Genomic DNA, 6,867 nt, shown 5'->3' with positions numbered 1-6,867 from the left:
CATTGCTTACTAGGTTGGGACTGGAGAAACCTTGAGGATTTCTAATCCAAGAAACAGGGAAACCATTGATTTTCAAAGCATCAGACACCTTCCTACATCAGAGCCAGGCTGTTGGATGCTAATTTCCCTTCTGTTCCCATGTTGCTATATGGCACATTCTGTCTGCATTTGACGCAATATTTCTGAAAGGGAGGTATGACCATTCCTATTTTAGAATAGAGAAGACGGATCTCAAGAAATTAAGAGACACTTCCAGGGAAGAGGCAAACTGGTACTTGAACACAAAGTGGTCTCATTAGCTGGGTTAACTGATCCTTGACCACCTGACTCCCTCTTTGGTTTTATAACCTGGGCATTGGGTCAAGTCCTTTCCTATCTATAGAGTTTCACAGCCTTTCTCCCTTAGACATTCACAAAATAATTTCTCTTCACTCACTAACTAGCTAGCTATCCTGCTCTAGTAAAGTATGAAATAAAAAGTTCAAGGATCCAGAATTAAGAGTTAAATCTTCAGGTACCAGCCCTGAGGCTTTTGCTGGCCTTTGTACAAATAATGATCCATAAGCGTGTCCATGTATCTCAGGTTACTGATGGCAAATGCTAGGCCGTAAGCGCACTTCCCACTGCCCTCCACTAATGACTGACGTGCTGCTTCTCCTTCAACAGTCACTGTGGTCTGAGAAATACAGAGTCCATTTAATAGCCTCAGTCTAATACAAAGAAGAAGGTACCTCTATGGAAAGATGGATTCTAACACACTTCAACATTGAAGGGGGAGCGAAAACTATATCAAGAGACGTGGACTCTCTGGGTATCTCTGAATGCAGGGTCCAGTGTCACTCCACTTTCCTTCTCATTAAATGACACAGCATGACTGAAGGTGTTGGTCCTTTTACTGATAGCAGAAGCAGCTGTCACTCCAATTCCCATGCTCCAGGGCCGGGTAGGGTAGGGGTGCTGCTAACATCCATGCAAGCAGCAGAGAGGTGCGAGCTGCAGGAGAGGACCCCACGCTCACCCCTAGGGGCACGTGCTGGACTTATAGTGCTAGGACCTTGGGCCAACCGGTCCCAGTTTATTAACGATACACCTTCACTGATTAGGTTCATCCTGCCTCTTTGAACTCTGGCTTGTTCCCACTCCTTGCCCAGTCTCCTCCTCTGTTTAGCACCACCAAAATCCTGCCGTAAGCAGGGAAGTTCAAAAAAGGCCACCTCTCTCCTTCCTGCCTTTGCCAAGTATCACAGAGAAGAGGGAGAAAGCCAGGGAAGTTTGTCTAAAGATGTTGTAATCTACTTCAGACAAGAGCCCAGGCAAAGGGCATCAAAGAGTTTTTACTTCTTGGGGGGCCTGCAAGGGGAAAGGCAATCTGGCTAACCAATGCAACTAGCCTGGTCTTTGCTGGGCTCTCTTCTCCACCAGTGTCATTCCAACAACTAAAAGTTATATATAGTATACATCACCAAAAAGAAAGACTCCCCTTCTACACAGATGGGGCCACTAAGGCTCAGGTGCACAAAGGCTTTGGGTGTTACGGTGACTCTTTTCCCAGTGGCTACCTGTCAGGTATACCTTGGGCTGGAGGCCAGGCTCAAACCAGGAACAAGGAAACAGCAAGTGTTTAGGGGAGACCCCAGCGGCTTATGAGGGAGACTGGGCCCTATCACCTGACCCTCACCTGTTGGTTTTGGATGTCCGCCCCCAAAATTCTTCCTCCTCCTGTTCCTGTCTAGCTAGGTGTGGGCCAGGAAAGCAGTTTGGTAACCTCAGAGGAGTTTCCTCCTTTGTCCCTGCCTCCGGGAATCAGAAAATAAGAGCTCCCTGGGGCCCGTGGATATCCCCAAATTTGGCTTTGAGTCAAAGCTGGTTCTTTTGCCTTTGGCTTTACAGCTCTCTTTGCTCTGGAAAGCCTCCCTGGGGTATAAAACTCAGCCTGTCTTAGGAGCCCTGACACCAGCCCAAATGATAAAGGGTATGACAACCCTCCACCCCAAAAGTTCCAGAAATATTCTCACACTCTTGATTAGGAGTCAACTGAGCTAGACAGTGAGGTGCTGGACACCCAGGCAGTAACACAAGGAGTCGAGGAGAAGGATGTGACTCAGGGGTTGTGTATTAGGGCAAAAGACTTCACATGCATAGGTTTGTCCACTAAGTCATTCTTTTTTGGGGGAGGGGGGCGTCCAGTCGTGGGGCCTGAACTCTGGGCCTGGGCGCTGTCCCTCAACTCTTCAGCTCAAGGCTAGCGCTCTACCACTTGAGCCACAGCACCACTTCCGGCTTTTTTCTTTTTGCTTATGTGGTGCTGAGGAATCGAACTCAGGGTCTCAGGCATGCAAGGCAAGCGCTCTACCACTGAGCCACCTTCCCAGCCCCACTAAGTCACTCTTCTAGCCCCATTCAAAGACTGGGCTGCACTAATCTAGCCAGTCTTCTTCCTTCCCTTCACATGCCCTCACTTCAACACTTACCTTGTTGTTCTCTGAATGTTCTCCCGTAGATGTAGATGGCAGACACATTCTAGAGTCTCTAGAGAATCAGACAATTGTCAGGCAAATAAGGAGTCATTATAGTCAATTCTCCTCTCTTTCCACATGCCCTCTAATAGGAAGGCTCAGCTGGGAAATAGCTTAGGCCTTCAAATATGAGTCTGGGCTCAGAAATGCTTCAACAATTTTGCCCAAGCCCAGCCAATTGGACTATTCCAATTCTGCCTTTCGAGGGAATTCCAAGCACTGAGCACACACTTAGATTGTTGTTAGCCAGTGGCACCATAGTTACCAGCCGGGCAACCAAAGCTATAACTTCATCCCACACTCTTCTCCCTCCAGCGCAAGACTGAGCTGAAACAGGAAGGAAATGCTGTGCTCCCACTGATGCATAGCAGCTGACATAGAAAATACTGTATAGTAAGCTCTTTATGGGGGAGGAGGCCAACATAGTATGAAAACATTCTGAGCAGGTGATACTCTTTTGAAAAAATGGAACTGAGAACAGGTTCCTATAATTATAGCCACTCAGGAGGCTGGGATCTGAGGAGTATGGTTCTAAGCCAATCTGGATAGAAATGTCTGTGAGACTCATCTCCAATTAATCAGCAAAAACCTGTAAGTGGAGGTATAGAGCTCAAGTGGTAGAGCACCAAGACTTGAGCAGAAAGAGCCAAGTGAGAGCTCAAGGCCCTGAGTTCAAGCCCTAGTACTGGAACACACCCATAGGTGCGTGTGCACACATACAAACACACATATACACGATAGAGACTATTAACGTTGGCAGATTCAATGTCATGATACTATTCTTTAGTGATTACTAATAAACTGACTCTGTATTCTTGGCTTGACAGAATACCGGACTACAGGGTTTGCTGGCCTGGGATTAAATATTGACTCCAAACAGGGATTAAACATTGACTTAGCCAAAGAGCTGCAAATGAGAGCGGAGAGCTGGCAGCAAACAGCATTTCATCTGTTCACTCTTATCTTACTCACTTGGCAAAAGCAATACAAGAACCAGCTACACTCAGACATGCCATATGGGTAGTGGAAAGTGGGGGTAGGTGTGGAGGGGTCCCCTTCTCTATTGGTGATTGGGTCAATCCATGTCCTTGGAACAATAGTCTAATACTGACGGCCTGAGCATCCCGTGAGACCTCCCATCCTTTCTGAATGAATCACGGGTATACCCAGAAACCCTTTTGTCCTGAGTGGGAAGGCTTTAGGAAGTGGAAGGTAATGCCCTAATGCTGGAAGATTTGGATATAGGCCCATCTTGCACATTGGGGCAAGTCATTTCACTTCTCTGCCCTTCAAGAGTGAGGGACTACTCAGTTTTCTGAGAAGCAATTGCTGACCTGTTCAATACTATATCATAAGCACCTGTTAGGTGCCAACCACCATTGCCTATTATATTTAATCTTTATAACATCCTTATGAGGTTAGGATAATTAGCCCTGAAGACATTAAGTAACTTAACCAAAGTCCCCCAGCTAACAGATGGCCAAGCTGGGGTATGAACTCAGGACGCGCACAACCCATGCACTTCCCACAAGGCTGTGCTGCCTCTCCAGGGCTCATGTGGCTCCTGGACAGATTGTGACTCTTCCATTAATTGAGGGGTGATAGACACACACAGAAAGTGAGGACACACTTCTGCGTGTCTTTTAACTCCCTGGATCATTAACTGGTCATGATCACAGATACTTACGATAGGCTGCAAATATTTGTTTTCCAAGCTGCCCCTATAACCTAAACCTATGAACCTATAAATGTATCTTGTTTTGGGAAAAAGGTCTTTGTAGATGGGATCATGAGATGAAGATTATCTGAATAGGTCCTAAAAGCCCTCACAAGAACCCTCCCTAGAGAGAGGCAGAGATTGGAGACACATGCAGAAGACAAGATGGTGAGGCAGCTCAGGAATGCCACAGGACCAGGAACTGGTTTGTAACCAGGGCTGGTTACAAATTCTCTTCCACAGCCTGCATAAGGAAGGTGGCCCCGCTGCTGCTTTGATTTTGGATTTCTACACTGCAGAACAAAGAGAGAATAGATTTCTGTTGTTTGAAGCCACTAAGATGGATACAACAACTCAATTGGCACACAAAATGGTTGAACTGGAAAAGGCTTGTTAACTATTTGGTACAGCTCTCTCATTCAACAGATGAAAGTCTGCTGATGTAAAAGAGGAAGCAATCAGGCAAAGGTCACTCAGCAAGTTAGAAGCAGAACCAGGATCATGAGAAAAGAGTGCTGACCCCAGACTAGTCTCTCTGGTTCTACCTACACTGACTCCTGAGTCTCAAAGTCAAAAGAGAGGTAAATAAGAAACTGTGCTTCTTATTATATAGTCTCTTATAGTATTCTTATATAGTTTCTTATAGTATTCTTTTTCAAGAGAAGGTAGTTTGAGCAAAATGAAGTAATCTAAGTTTGGTAAAGCACTGTTACCACTGTTGCCATCAATGTAGAATCTGGCAGTTGTACCCTCTTGGCCACCAAGTCCCTCCTCTCCCAAGACACAATACGGGGCCTATTTTAGAATCATGAGTTCTAGACCAGGAAACCACAGTGTGAGAGGAAGCTGGTGACTCTAATCACAACATCACCATGTGGCTGAGCCCCAAATCAGCCACAGGACTTTTACTTCCTGACTCTTTCCTAGTTTCTACTTTTCCTTTTACCCTTTTCCTTAGCTAAGCTTTTGGGCATGTGAGGTGTGTGTGTGTGTGTGTGTGTGTGTGTGTGTGTGTGTGTGTGTGTGTGTGTGTGTGTGTGTGTACATGTATGTATGTATGACACGGTCTGGTAAAACAGTTTTGAGACAACTGGGAACATGCACCATTGAACGATCTAGCGAGCTACCCACCACCCCGGCATTATAGAGTAGGGAAAATCCACCCCATTTCAGGCAGCCTGAGAAGCAATGGTTTCGTGAAGGTGCTTTCCTCTCTGTCCACAAGTCTTTGCTCCTCAAGTATCTGCTCTCAATCACCTCCCTTCACCCCTACTCCACCCTAGACAACTAGACACAAGCTATTCTCTGATTTGAGGGAAGCAAATTACTGAGAATTAAGAAAACATACACTACAAATATCCTGGCTCTTGATTTCAAATAGAGAGAGGTGTATGGCTGAGAAGCTCTGGACGGAGCCGGCAGCTGGCAGAAGCAAACATATCCCTCTCTTGTCACTGTGCCGGCACATTTCCCTCTCGAATGGAGCAAAATTGAAGGAGGAAAAAAAAATTAGCTATTAGTGTCTTTGTGCCCTGCAGCCATACATCATGGACTAAGCCTAGACTGCAGAGGAAGAAAAGAGATTAACAAGGATACATGTCCAGGTGGGTTTAGAAGTCCCAGAACCGAGAAGGTCTGCCTCTCACCTGCTGTGTATGGAAATTTGCTGGCCCCCAGTCTTGAGGATATACACTGTACCCCCAATTATACGGGAATCTTGATGTACAGGTGGCTACAAGGATGTGGGAAGAAACACAGCTCTGTTGCAAGGTGTCTCTCAAAGATCTCAGAGCTATGGGGATCACAAGAAGGGAAAGGGAGGCCTGCAGACCCTGGAAAGCCCACTGACCAAGAAGGACCAATCACATCTCAGTTGACAGAAACATTTCTTCTCGGACCACTAGGCCAATATGACAAAGCAACACCAAAACGATGGGCCACTCCTTCTCACTGCCTCTGTAGTGATACTGGACACCCAAGAGGAGAGAAGGAAGACAAATTGAAGGAAGTCTAGAAAGACACAGAACTCCAAATCTGGAATGAAGTGACAGATAGTATTGCATTAGACAGTTTGCTTGGAAGTGACTATGTGATTGTATCTTCTTGCATCTGTCAGATTTTGGGGCTGATATCTGAAATTCAGCTCCAAAACAAAAAGCATGATTTCTTTTGTCACTTTCCAAATCTATGATTGTGGGTTCATATGCACAGGGAGTGAGTGGTTAGCTAAAACAAGACCCACGATTCTGACTTCCCTATGTTTTTCTAGGCCTCTGTTTCTCCTTTTCCTCCTTCCTGTTCTGGGGTTTGGCCTGCAGAACTCTGCAAGGGACAGCCAGGTGAAGCCTGCCCAGGTAGGCTGGGGCAGGATTTCTGTGTGGGGAGTGTGATGCAGCATGGGGTTGTATGCATGTGCCTTGGGGAGTGTACTTCATTCACTTAGGTGACGTGGGATGATCCCCAGTCTTGTGAGGGACATCTGGAAATCTAAACAACACACCATGTCCTAGTAAACCATGATGAGCTAAGTGCTGCAGCGAAGGAAACTGTTGCCTAAAGTTGGCAGGTCAGTGCCTCCTCTGTCTGGAGCTGAGCCCGGGCCTAACAAGACTCTGAGGCCAGTCCAGCTTCAGA

Source organism: Dipodomys ordii, unplaced genomic scaffold (assembly GCF_000151885.1).
Source record: "Dipodomys ordii isolate 6190 unplaced genomic scaffold, Dord_2.0 Scaffold35, whole genome shotgun sequence".
In the NCBI taxonomy this organism is placed as follows: Eukaryota; Metazoa; Chordata; class Mammalia; order Rodentia; family Heteromyidae; genus Dipodomys; species Dipodomys ordii.
The sequence above is the reverse complement of the archived record's forward strand: the minus strand, read 5'-3'. Positions refer to the sequence as shown.